At 36.9% G+C, this 14,196-nt stretch overlaps 1 non-coding gene across 1 annotated transcript; it reads left to right on the top strand.

Annotated features, from left to right (window-relative positions):
• Nucleotides 1-336: 336 nt before the first annotated feature.
• On the top strand, nucleotides 337-408 carry TRNAF-GAA (transfer RNA phenylalanine (anticodon GAA)). Its single transcript has one exon. It is a non-coding gene; the product is annotated as a tRNA-Phe (tRNA).
• Nucleotides 409-14,196: the final 13,788 nt, after the last annotated feature.

Raw genomic sequence — 14,196 nt, 5'->3', positions numbered from 1 at the left:
ATTTAAGACGGCGCTCGTTCCGTCTGATCCCGGCCACTTTGTCACTCGTAATGAGTGCACGTCTGTACATAGCGCGTTGGAAATTGTGCCACTCTCACGCATCTGTGACACAATGCATGAGGGTTTTTATTTTTATTTTTTATTTATTTATTTATTTATTTAATCTGGCAGAGCTAAGGCCAGTAGGCCTTTTCTTTCGCCCAGCCAGACTCTAATTCTAATTGAATACAATTGCTTACATAGTTATTACACAGTTACACAGTTAGTTAGCCACTAAAGGGAAACTAAGAGGCGGAACTTAAACTGAGAGGATTCAATCCGGCATCGGAACTGGAATCCGGTGTGGCTTAGTGGTTAAAGCGTCAGCACGAAGAGCTGAAAACCCAGGTTCGAGTCCCGGCGCCGGAGAGAATTTTTCTCCGTTCCATCCATCCTTCATTATATGATAATGCATAATTACTGCACGGAAATATCATATGTACTTCGGTACATCACAATAATATGTTTGTAAATACTCATCTATACTGAGATTGAGTTCGCTAATAATAATAATGAATAAATATAACCTAAATAGTAGCCTATATGGAGGGCCAAAAGTAACGCTGGAATATGTTGTTGGCATATGTTACGTTACAAATAATAATGACATGCGATAACCAATATAAAACTTTATTAAATTGTAAAATTTTATGTTTTAATTATCGATAATTTCTCAGAACTAAGTTACATACTCATATCATTCAAGCCGCCAGTCGCCTGGATTCTCGGTGTGCTGACCGACATTTTCCGCGCATAGTTGGATTCGCCGTCATGTGCACCGGCCTAAGAATTCAGGAGTCATCGTTCTAAAGACGCGGAAGATATTTTCTTTTAAATCTTCTATAGAGTTCATCCGAATCCTACTAAAATTTTCCTTCACGTAGGACAGTAGCCAGCTGTCGCCCGTTGTCAGGTCGTGACTTCGAGGACGCCACTTAAGAGGTCCATCTCATCCATTGCACATTGGAAACTGGTTGCTCAGCCATTCTCGAACGGAGGGTCCAGTAATGCCCTGGAGCCACATTCTGCTGAAGGACGGAGGTATTAAGGAGACTAGCTCTGTGCACCGGTCACGTACGTATCGAAAATTATGGCCCAATGATAATTTGATTGGTTCCTCTAGTATATGATGTGATAACTGGGGATCATATTCTATCTCAGAACCTACGAAGATAAGTTAAGTTGTTCATAGACAATATTGGCGTGACGTCATGTTTCGCGCGCGACACAGGTAGGCCTACTATTACAGAACATCTGCGTCTTGTTTGTGTGCAATTGACATTCTATTCATGATTGAAAACTATAACCTGTTGACTATTCAAAATACATATTAGTGATAAAGATGATACTACGATGATCTTTCCTACAATTCAAATTATTTATTTATATATTTATTTATTCATGCATTCATTCAGTTATTTATGTATTTATTTATTTACTTACTTGTTTATTTACTTATTTACTTAATAATTTTATTTGTATGGATTTTTTAGTGCCACATTTAAGACCTCAAGGCCCTCTTTCCTACTCAACCAGTGTAAAAATATATGTCACATAATATTATAAATTGGCGTCGTGGCCTAAGGCATCCTCCCTGGGACTCGCGTTACGGAATGGGCGCTGGTTCGAGTCCTCATGAGAGAAGAAATTTTCTCATGAAATTTCGGCCAATGTGTGGGACCGGTGGCCGCATCGTGATGTACTTAGGACGTTCTTTGCAATTTATCGTAATTTGTACTTTTAAATTTCATAGTGATATTTTCAGTCATCCTTACATAGAAAAGTGCAGACATCTGGTGGGCAAACGCGTTGTGACCACCAGAGGTGTACAACACAGCCAAAAATCGTAAACGTTAGTAAATTTTTCGAGTGATCATTTACTTATAAAAGACCCCGTATTGACGGATAACCGCTAAAACACAAGACACGAACAAAAGTTGTCAAATACAGTAGTTTATGAAAAATCGCTACACACATACAGAGACATCATTTTAATTTTACTTCAATTTTTATTGTATCTGAATTTTCGAATGTACTTCACTCCCACTCCTTCTACTAGTAAACTTCCAACCCTACTCCATAAAAAACCAAGGCGCGTATGGAGTCAAAGTAAACAGTACTGAGTTAGTGAGTATAGTAAGTTCCAGAAATACGTTCGCGTTTTCCAGTGACGAAAGAGCTTTCAATATTGAGTCATATTTCCGCACAGGCACTGTCGTCCGTTTGCCTATCCGGTTCTGCTCCCCCCTCCGTAAAGGCTAGTGGCTGGGGTGTCTTAGCTCTTTTTCTAAAAACATTAATTTGTTAGGAATTCAACGTCTATGTAATATTATAAAACTGTTCGAAATAACTTACATAAAAGGCCCTCGTTAAGTAATTAATTGTCACGTCATTTCGCCCTTTCTACGATCCTGCGGCAAAACCACTTGGACGGACAGTAGATAACATTTCTGAATAATTTCATCTTTTCGGATCGGGCAGAAGTGAAGATTGAATTTACAGTACCGTACGTAAGGTACTCTTTTATAGAGTAGGTACAGAATTATTTCAACGTGAGTTACTAGTACGAAGGATGAAACTGGTAATTGGAATTAGATGCAATGGTCTATAGTGCGATAATATGCACCAAAGAACTGAAGTCTGTATCGAAATGAACGGCCGCCATTTTAAAAAATATGTTTAAACATCCATATTATGATTACTTTTCAATTTAACTGTATTCTCTATATTGTATTTCTAATGTGCTGTAGACAGTATAATATACATTGCATAATGAATACGTCCGAATGGATAGCTCAGTTCGTGAGTAAAAACACTTAATTTTAATACTGTACTGTATTTTGATTGAATAAAAGCCTAACGAAAATTATCAAACTCAAAATCGCGATATTTCCTAGTTTACGTAAATGAATGAACTACTTTTCTTCCCTCCTATACCTAGTAAAGTGATTTGCTTGTATTTTACCCCAGTATCGTCAAACTTCAGTCGTGGAAGGGGGTAGCAAACGGTGTTTTCGGGTACTCAACCGTTAATCCAAAGGTATAGCCGGGTTAATATTAGACATGTTAATAAAAATAAAATGATGTCCCTGTATAAGGTTATTCAAAATCGCTATACACGCATACATAGTCAACAGATAAACTACCGAAAACATTATTTAGATATCGAAGGTGAAAAGAAACATGTGATTTCGATAAACTATTCAAATGTAGTTTTTTGCACAAGACAACACTTTGACTTTATTCTTTGTATACTGAGAAAGTAAAATAGAAAGAAATGGTGAAATCGGATTATATTTCCAGACGAAACTTGAGGTGCGTACATGGCTGCAATCCTACAATAGGCACAGAGGCATGCCTGCTTTTTTTTTTTTTCAGAACATTTGCATACGCCATATTTTTCAGGGGGTAATGCTGATACTGCTAACACAGTCCCTATTAGGGCAATCTGGCGGCGTGTGGTTTTCTTTTTCTGCGCCATCCCGGCAAGCTGTTGCCCTCTTGATCAACTACCTCGGGATCCTTCTTCTAGCCTCCAAGATAAATAGCTAGCATCCATTGTTCCAGATCTCGTTAGGTCGTTTCCGGACTGGAATGCTTCTTCATTCCAATGTCAGCCATTACACTCACAAGATCACAATACCTGCGCTAGGATAAGGGTTGGTGTTTGTTCGATATTTTCTCAGCTTTTTTTTTCCTTCCAGACTTTTCTCCTCTTTCTTCCTTCTATTCTTTCACCGTCTTCCTGCCTTTTCTTATACATTTTCTGCACAGAGTATCCAGAAATGATTTCCAAATTGTAGCAGTCTAATAAAGGTGGTTAACATAAATTTCGTAGAAAGGAAATTTAAAACAAATTACCCTACATTTCTCGGAAAGTTTTCCTTAACAGTTTTCATAAATTATTTCAGTTACGAGTGCAAAGAATTCTCCAGCAGCGTTTTATGCACAGTATACGATATCACAACATCCCTCTGTAGTAAAACTAAAGTCGTTATTTTCATTAATTGTTATTGTTACTGGTAGCTCAGTTAGTAGAGTAACTGGTAACGGACTAGAAGGTTATGAATAAGCTCCGTATTTCAGCTATCTATAAACTGGAATTAAGTTGTAAGATTCGAAATATATGTGACGTCACAGCGCTGGTACAAGTACGTTCGTATGCAAAATAGTTACATATCCTCTGCCCTCTTCCTCTAGGAAGTCAAAACCGGGATGCAGTTATACTGAGTAATCTTACCGATCACTGCTCTTACTTGTCGTATTATTTAAATAACTACATCTTTGTGGCGATGGAAGGTTCACTGCAGAGGTAAACTACCTTAGATAAGACGCTCAAGAGTGTAATATTGCAGGGCATTATTGAGAATATTTTAATATTTTCACTGTTAGTATAGACAAAATTACAGAGGTGTGAAAATTATTAGAATAATCTTAATTTTAAAGGTTTTTTAATAGTTCCTTCACAAATTGAATTGATCGATATTGGTATATATTACTATACTGATGTAGGATATATTTACTACTACCAATGCCGGAAAGCATTGTTGTACATTGGTATTTTTCTTATTTTACAATTGTTATGGGAATTCAGAAATTATTATATTATGTTGGCGGAATTGGAAACATAAAAAATTATATGCACGATGTATACGTTCATTTGAACCTTCACAACAATGTAAACGCAAAGAACAATTTGTTTAAAGCATTTCCTAATTAATGTTTGATATTTCCAATTCCGCCAACATAATATAATAATTTCTGAATTCCCATAACAATTGCAAAACAAGAAAAATACTAATGTACAACAATGCTTTCCGGCATTGTTAGTAGTAAATATATCCTACATCAGTATAGTAATACGTATTATATACCAATATTCATCAATTCAATGAATATTTGTGAAGGAACTATTAAAAAACCTTTAAAATTAAGATTATTCTAATAATTTTCACACCTCTGTACATATAAATTGCGTAAAATAAATGTAAAAGTGACAAAAACAGTGCATTGAAAGACACTGGAATACCGAAAGGCACAGAAAGTGTGTCGAACGTAATCTAAAAATCCAATAGGTTTTGTGTAGCCTACCTTGATGTTCAGTAGCAACATCCCAATTAATAAATTGAATAATCTGCATTTTAGGGAATTTATAAAAAATTACATAGAAAATTAGTGTGTTTTGAGTGATGAGCGATATGCAATATCCTAATGAGACATGAAAAAATATCATACAGTAGGAATATCTTGTAGTACATCATGTACCAACAACGTCATGTACTATTGAAAGAATTTCTTGTAATATAAAATCATTTCAAGTGACATCCGCATATGTTCAAGTTCCGTAACTTACGAATGCACGTTATTATTTACTGCAAAGATCACGACGAAAATGAACATCACGGCTTAAGCATGTGTTTACTAGTATAGCTTCGGAACGTCGGGAGTTGACTGTACTCCACGAACACGCAGCGATGACGAGTTTGTTTACATCCTTATCCATTGCATTACCTGTATTCGGCATACTACAGTATATACCCTATGTGTCTTTAACTTCAGTCTTTAGGTAGCTGCAATACGAAGCCTAGTTATAAGTTTCAGTCCCCAACGGTGACGAGATTTCTCCCGTTGCCAAAACTTCCAGTCTTCTATCAAATTGGGTACCACATATTTCTACTGGGTGAAACGATGATCGGAGCGTGGTGCTGACAAAGTAACCTCAGTCTAGTGCCGAGGTTAAAAACCATGGAACTCTACATCCGTGCCGCCCAACCATCTTCAAGTCGTATTTACAAAAGAGTCATTTATTGAAGAACAAGTGCACCCTCGTGCTAGCGTCTATTACCCGAGGATAAGAGATGCGCTAGCGCACATACAGTATGTGGCTGCTGGCGGGTATGCTCCCTCTCCCTCTCTCTCTCTCTCTCTCTTCTGCACAACGGTGCATAGTCCGATACACTTCTTACCCCTTCCCCATTTCAGTGAGTGCTCACGACTGCTCTAGATTATGCCATTAGGAAGGTCCAGGTAAACAGAGATAGTTTGGAATTAAACGAGTTACATCAGCTGCTTGTTTATGCGGATGACGTGAATATGTTAGGATAAAATCCACAAACTATTGGGGAAAATACGGGAATTTTACGTGAAGCAAGGTATGAGATAGGTTTGGAAGTAAATCCCGAAGAGATAAAGTAAATGATTATGTCTCGTAACTAGAACGTAGTAAGAGATGAAAATATAAACATTGGAAATTTGTCCTTTGAAGAGGTGGAAAAGTTCACAAACCTTAAGATGAACAGTAACAAATATAAATGACACTAGAGAGAAAATTAAGAGGTTAGGTATAGCTTACAGCAGTAAAATTTTGGTAATATTCAACATTTTTCCTTCATTACTTTATCTTGTACAATAATGAAAATTAGTATATGTAAAACACTGTCCTTCTGCTGTACGAAAAAAAAAATGCTTTTACGATTAAAAAATATTTACATTTTTTTTTTTTTTTTTTTTTTTTTCAAAATTAAGTTCACTGTATAGTGATGAAGCGTTTCCCACATAAATAAAAAAACCTATCCAACATTCTGCGATTAAATATTTTGTGTGTATTTATGCATGTCATATCTACAATATCATGCAAGATCACTTCTCTACCTTTGATAGATTGTCTGATAAAAAGTAAATTCATTTAAAAAATGGTCAAATATCAGTATTTTATTCTAACACAAAATATATATATATATATATATATATATATATATAATTTATTGAGGAATGTAGTTGAAAGAGCATGATACTGCAAACATGAGCTTCAGCAATAAAATAAAAGGGAGAGAACAAGAAAAAGTTAACAAGTTTATGAGTTATGAGAGAAACGCTTCATCACTGCACAGTGAACTGCTACCATTTTGAATTAAAAAAAAAATATATATATTTTTTAATCGCAAAAAAAATATATATATATTTTTTTTTCATATAGCCGATGGATAGTCTTTTACACATACCAATTTTCATTATTGTACAAGATATAATAATGGAGGAAAAAAATGTTGAATATGTCCAAAAATTTTACTTCTCTAAGCTATACTTAACCCCTTAAACACAGAATAAATATTCTACCTACTATTATTCGGTTGAGAAGATTTTGTGATCCGGTGTACGGTACTTAAAAAAGTTTTTATAAAACAGTTATATTACCGGTTGTTCTGTATGGTTGTGAAACTTGTACTTTCGCTTTGAGAGAGGTGATAGAGGTTAAGGGTATTCGAGGATAAGGTGCTTAGAAAAATATTTAGGGATAAGAGGGATGAAGTTACATGAGAATTGAGAAAGTTACACAACGCAAAACTGCACGCATTTTAGTCTTCACTTAATGTAATTAGGAATATTAAATAGAGATATTTGAGATGGGCAAGGCATGTAGCACGTCTGGGTGAATCCAGAAATGCATATAGAGTGTTAGTTGGAAGAAATGAAGGTTTGGGGAGGCCGAGACGCAGATGGGAGGATGATAATAAAATGGATATGAGGGAGGTGAGATATTATGGTAGGGACTGGATTAATCTTGCTCAAAATAGAGACCGACGGCGAGCTTATGTGAGGGGGGCAATGAACCTCTGGGTTATCTAAAAGCCATTTGTAAATAAGTATTGATTATAGGCCTATACTAAAATAAAATAATTATTTTCTATCTCAGTTGTTCACTGTCCGAATAATTCTTGTGAAGGTTAAAAGGTAAAGTCAACCCCATGACAGACCAAATCGGCCCAGAGAATGGTGAGAGGTTAAGACTCTCACCTTTACAGACAATCGGCATTAATGGCAGTAGGGATGTCAGTTCACGTGCCTGCCGTCTTTATATCCCAAAGGAAATGCCCCTGGTACTCTTTGTTGTTTGAGACTGAATAAACACCAGACCATAGTGCGGCTGGAAGAATTCGATCAATAGATAAATTCCATGACGTGGTCGGGAATCGAAACCGTGACGCTACTGTGCGCCGCGAATAATTTTTGTACTCCCTACATGTTAGCCAAAGAATGTTGGTAATTTTCATTAACTTGTTAATAAAATGATTTCATTTCTATAGCGACAGAAAATTAAACTTGTAATCAAGTAATAGCTCTCAAATTAATATAACTAGCAATGGTGCAGTTGACCGTGCTTATAGTTAAATTTGTCACTGGACACGGACTCGGGACGTTATGTACGAAGTGCCCGGACACCGGATGCCGACACAGGTGCGCTCTAGTGTCACTGAGCGACATCTGTGACCGATCTCCTGATCATATGCAACCGTGACATACATTTGATTGATAGCACGGGGTTCGTATAATTAACCGACAAGCGAACCGTGCAGCTATGAAGTATAATCCACACAGACGGACGTATGTTCCACTCTTGAGTGACAGTTCTGATACTTTTAAGTTACAAACGACCCTCTCCTAACCCGATCCCTAAATGAAATACACAAACATTCACAACGTTCCAAAGCTCAGATATACCCTCTAGTTGACGAGTGAAACTTTTTCCATCTCATTGCTTACTTGAACACGAGGATAACGCTATATAAAAATGTAGAAAGTTATGAGATATTATACGCGTGACTATCAACGGATAAATTCCAAGATGCACGTCTAACGGATAAACATATTTCACTCATCCCTTACACTTCCCTGTGTGACGATATACTGAAGATTATTTCTTTCGTCCTTCGTTTGTTTCTTCCTATCTTCCTTCCTTTGGTTCCTCCTTTCTTCCTTCGTTTGTTTCCTCCTACTTCTTTTGTTTGTTTCCTCCTATCTTCCTTCGTTTGTTTCCTTCCTTCTTCCTTAGTTTTTGTGTTTCCCATTTCTTCCTTAGTTTTATCCTCCTATCTTCGTCCCTTTGTTTTCTCCTGTCTTCCTTCGTTTATTTTCTCCTATCTTCCTTCGTTTGTTTCCTTCCTTCTTCCTTAGTTTCTGTGTTCCCCATTTCTTCCTTAGTTTTATCCTCCTATCTTCGTCCCTTTGCTTTCTCCTGTCTTCCTTCGTTTATTTTCTCCTATCTTCCTTCGTTTGTTTCATCATTTCTTCCTTCGTTTGTTTCATCATTTCTTCCTTCGTTTGTTTCATCATTTCTTCCTTCGTTTGTTTCATCATTTCTTCTTTCGTTTGTTTCATCATTTCTTGCTTTGTTTGTTTCCTCCTTTCCTCCTACGTTTGTTTTTCCTTTCCTCCTTCGTTTGTTTCCTCATTTCTTGTTTAGATTGTTTCCTCCTTTCTTCCTTAGTTTCCTTGTTTTCTCCTTTCTTCCTTAGTTTCCTTGTTTTCTCCTTTCTTCCTTAGTTTCTTTGTTTCCTCCTTTCCTCCTTCGTTTGTTTCATTTCTTTCTTCGTTTTTTGTTTCCCCATTTCTTGCTTAGTTTCTTTGTTTCCCACTTTCTTCCTTAGTTTCTTTGTTTCCTTCTTTCTTTCCTCGTTTGTTTTTTCCTTTCTCCCTTCGTTTGTTTCCTCATTTCTTCCTTCGTTTTGTTTCCTAATTTCTTCTTTCGTTTTTTGTTTCCTCATTTTTTGCTTAGTTCCTTTATTTCCTCCTTTCTCATTTCGTTTCTTTCTTTCCCCCTTCCTTTCTTGTTTCTTTGTTTCCTCGTTCCTTTCTTATTTCTTTGTTTCCTCCTTCCTTTCTTATTTCTTTGTTTCCTCCTTCCTTTCTTGTTTCTTTGTTTCCTCCTTCCTTTCTTGTTTCTTTGTTTCCTCCTTCCTTTCTTATTTCCCTCCTTCCTTTCTTATTTCCCTCTTTCCTTTCTTGTTTCTTTGTTCCCTCCTTCCTTTCTTGTTTCTTTGTTTCCTCCCTCCTTTCTTGTTTCTTTGTTTCCTCCTTCCTTTCTTGTTTCTTTGTTTCCTCCCTCCTTTCTGCTTCTTTGTTTCCTCCTTCCTTTCTTGTTTCTTTGTTTCCTCCTTCCTTTCTTGTTTCTTTGTTTCCTCCTTCCTTTCTTGTTTCTTTGTTTCCTCCTTCCTTTCTTATTTCCCTCCTTCCTTTCTTGTTTCCTCCTTCCTTTCTTGTTTCTTTGTTTCCTCCTTTCTTTCTTGTTTCTTTGTTTCCTCCTTTCTTCCTTCTCCGTTCGCTCGTTTCTTTAATTCTTACTCTGTTTTACCTCCCGTTTTCTCCGTCTTAAACACCATTGCGGGTAGTGGAGGGATTCTTCAGATCGTACATAGACATCTCACATCTCTCTCATTGGATCGTTATGACACAGGACCATCGCAGAAACATCACAGGACAATCACAAGTGTTCTGAAGATAAGATATATATCACCGTCATCAGTGCTATCACAATTAACATTATTAAGCTCTACGCTATCGGAGCTCCATGAAATTGTTTTTCTTCAAATGCATCATATTTCAAAACAGCACGTTCTCAGCGTACGCACCGAATATAAATTCTGTAAGCGAAGAAAAATGTATTGGATTAGCAATTAACAATCAGTAACAGTCAGCAGTGTCAAATCAATGAAGAAAAATCAAACGTATTGATTTATGAATTAATAATGGATTTAGGTGTCCTGTATTTTGTGAATTGTCGAGGATGAATATTTTCTAATGACAAGATAAATGGGTTGTGACGTAATTTAATGTTTTCATAAAACTTTCTTGTAGTTTTAACAAGAATAAAGTTAAGTAAATGGCTAACAAGGACACAGATATTATAACGTATATCAAATTATCAAGACTGAGATGGGTAGGATATCTAATAAGAATGAGCGAGGATGAAATATCTAGGAAAACATTTGTGGTGACACTAGAAGGGAGAAATTAGAAAGGTGGACCGAAGCTCAGGTGGATTAACGATTAGGACGATGACGTTCGTAGTCTTAAAAGTAGAATTAGGAAAATAGTGGCATTGGATCGAGAAAGATGGAGGAAACTTCTGGAGGCGGCCAAGACTAGGACTGAGTTGTGGAGCCAATAGATACATACATACATATATACATACATACATACATACATACATACATACATACATACATACATAGTACATACATGGATCATATGAGGAGACAAAGAAGACGGCAGAAAATAGGAAAGATTTGAGAATGCTGGGTTTGCAGTGAAAGACTTGCCCTTGGGCAAAACAATGAATGAATGAATGAAGCCACAGTCACTAACTAGGTCCAAGGACAAAGTTTTGAAAAATTCAGAGAGATTGTTCTCCCGTGATTGCACTATACCACAGTCTAGTATATACAGTCACGAAGATTGAGTTGTGAGGGTGCTAGGAACAATAAACTGTGCCGGTACTATTTCGCATTGTCTGTAATGAGGCGATATTAGCGATCCTAGTGGTTAGCAATTATCTTTGAATGCGTATTTACTACGTATTGTGCTTAGTGACTGTATATACTAGACTGTGACTATACCTCAAACTGCACACGATACGTACATATTATTTGAACAAAGCTTGGAGAGAAAATCTGAATAATTCCGCAATAAAATCCCGACATTTTCAGCTATGATTATCAGTTGTTTAAAAAGTTGAAGAACCACCCAGATATCTGGAATACAGCAGTTTTTAAACAGTAAACACGCAAAGAGAGCAGTTCTGCAGTAGTTAAACACGGGTGGAGTAGATTTTTATCTCCAAGGAAACGAACATTCAGTCTCATCTGTAAAGATGTTTTTGTATAGACGTGATAAATATGTGGAAATTAAATACACTTGAAAATACTGTACTTGGTCAAACTGATCAACAGAAACACCTTTTCGACTATCCTTCGCATATTAACTAAAAACGGCAAACAGCAAAGTTTTGTGCCAATAACTCGGCTATCTTCGAGCGTTGTATAATTTTGCTTTGATGTAACATTAGAAGTAGCAGTGGCGGCTGGTACTGTACATATACTTTGCACCCCTATTTTGGCATATGCTTATTACTTTAATAACTATATCATAATTGTCTTTCTCAGTAGGCCTATTGGTCCGTAAAATGTATAGAGCGTGATTCACGACGAGTTACCGCCGCTTACGGAACATATTCCCAAAGACACTTTGAGCAAAAAATGCCATACCCATAAACATGAGTCCTATTGTCAATATTTTCAGAGTTACACTAATTTGAAGTTATTAAAAATACCTTCTTCAGTTTTAAGGGTAAACGAATTATTACAATTAGAGAATAAAATATTCAGTAGTATAATAATTTATTTAAATGGCTAGTATTCTGAAGCTAAAAGAGTGCTGTTAATTCCATAGTTGCTTCGTACACATTTTTTTTTTTTTTACATTTTTAACTACAAGATCACATTTTTCTTACGCATTTATCATAAAAATAATTGTTATAAATCACGTCATTCTTGTACACTCTAACAAAGACTGTACATTAAGATGCAAAATTTAACTGTAAAGAATCAAGTTGCTGAAAGTCGTGTGGTCTATAACAATAGTTGTGATAAGCGTGTAAGAAAGTAATTTTTAGTTAAAAATTGTAAAAAAAGTTCTGTGCAAAGCAACTAAGGAATTAAGAGAACATTTCTAGCTTCAGAATATTAGCCAACTACAGAAAGTATACTTCTGAACAGTTCCTTGTCCATTTGTAACATTCTTTTATCCTTAAAACTAAAGAAAAATGATATTTTTTTTAACAATTTCAAATTAGTGTAACTCTGAAAATCTTGAGATTAGGATCCATGTTTATATGGCAGATTTGCTCGGAATATTTTCAGAAATGCGATCCGCAAGTGGCAATAACTCCTCGTGAATCACTCTGTATACATTTTACGGACCAATAGGTCTATTGAGAAAGACGAGGATGATGATAAAGTTATTACAGTAATAAGTGTATACCAAAATAGCCGCCACTGCTACTTGTAGAACAACTCTGTTTACGTTCAAGCGCCTGGCCCTATCTCAAGTTGAGTCAAAGCAAGGGACATGAAACAGTCAGGAGACTACTGACCACCTCCTCCGTGTTCGTTCGCCCCTTGGGAGCACGAGTTTGACAGGCATGGTCTACATAATTGGCGTGTCTGACAAATGCTACATTTTCAGCTTTGCAATAAGAATATCACTGTCGACAATCTCAAATGCTCGAGAGAAGTCAAGCAGTGACAGTACGGCCACTTCGCGTCTGTCCATAGCTTCACGAGCATCTTCAGTGATCTTTTTTTTTTTATAGTAGGTTATTTTACGACGCATTATCTACATCTTAGGTTATTTAGCGTCTGAATGAGATGAAGGTAATAATGCCGGTGAAATGAGTCCGAGGTCCAGCACCGAAAGTTAACCAGCATTTGCGCATATTGAGTTGAGGGAAAACCCCGGAAAAAACCACAACCAGGTGTAACTTGCCCCGACCGGAAATCGAACTCGGGCCACCTGGTTTCGCGGCCAGACGCGCTAGCCATTACTCCACAGGTGTAGACTTCAGTGATCTTAAATAGGGCAGTAAAGGTACTATGATTTGATCTGAAACCATACTGGAGTGGGTCAAGGAGATTATACGAGTCCAGGCAGTCTGTGAGCTGCCTGTGGACTATACGTTCTAGTACTTTAGATAATATCGGAAGAATACTTATTGATCTGTAGTTTGTAGGAGCGGAAGGCTCGTAAGAGTTGAAAGAATCATGTCTATTATTTTATTAAGCATTATTATGGTAACACCATCGGTGCCTTGTGCTTTTGTTTTAATACGTTATAAAAGATTTAATTACGTCTGTAGGAGATACATCAGACAAAAAAATTGTCACGTATCGTCGGAGGTCGAAATCTAAATTCGTTTACAACTTTTTGTTTTGTGACACTATCAGGATAAATGGGTGGTCATGAAGTATCATGGTCATTTAGTTCGTCGTTGGCCTCGGTAGCGCAGTCGGTATAGCGCTGGCCTTCGATGCTAAAGGTTGCAGGTTCGATCCTGGCCCAGTCGATGGTATTTAAGTGTGCTTAAATGCGACAGGCTCATGTCAGTAGATTTAATAGCATGTAAAAGAACTCCTTACTTACTTATGGCTTTTAAGGCACCCGGAAGTTCATTGCCGCCCTCACATAAGCCCGCCATTCGTCCCTATTCTGAGCAAGATTAATCCATTCTCTACCATCATATCCCACCCCCTTCAAATCCATTTTTATATTATCCTCCCATCTACGTCTCGGCCTACCTAAAGGTCTTTTTCCCTCCGGCCTCCC

The sequence above is a fragment of the Periplaneta americana genome, chromosome 3, assembly GCF_040183065.1.
Source record: "Periplaneta americana isolate PAMFEO1 chromosome 3, P.americana_PAMFEO1_priV1, whole genome shotgun sequence".
NCBI classification, from domain to species: Eukaryota; Metazoa; Arthropoda; class Insecta; order Blattodea; family Blattidae; genus Periplaneta; species Periplaneta americana.
The sequence above is the reverse complement of the archived record's forward strand: the minus strand, read 5'-3'. Positions and strand labels throughout refer to the sequence as shown.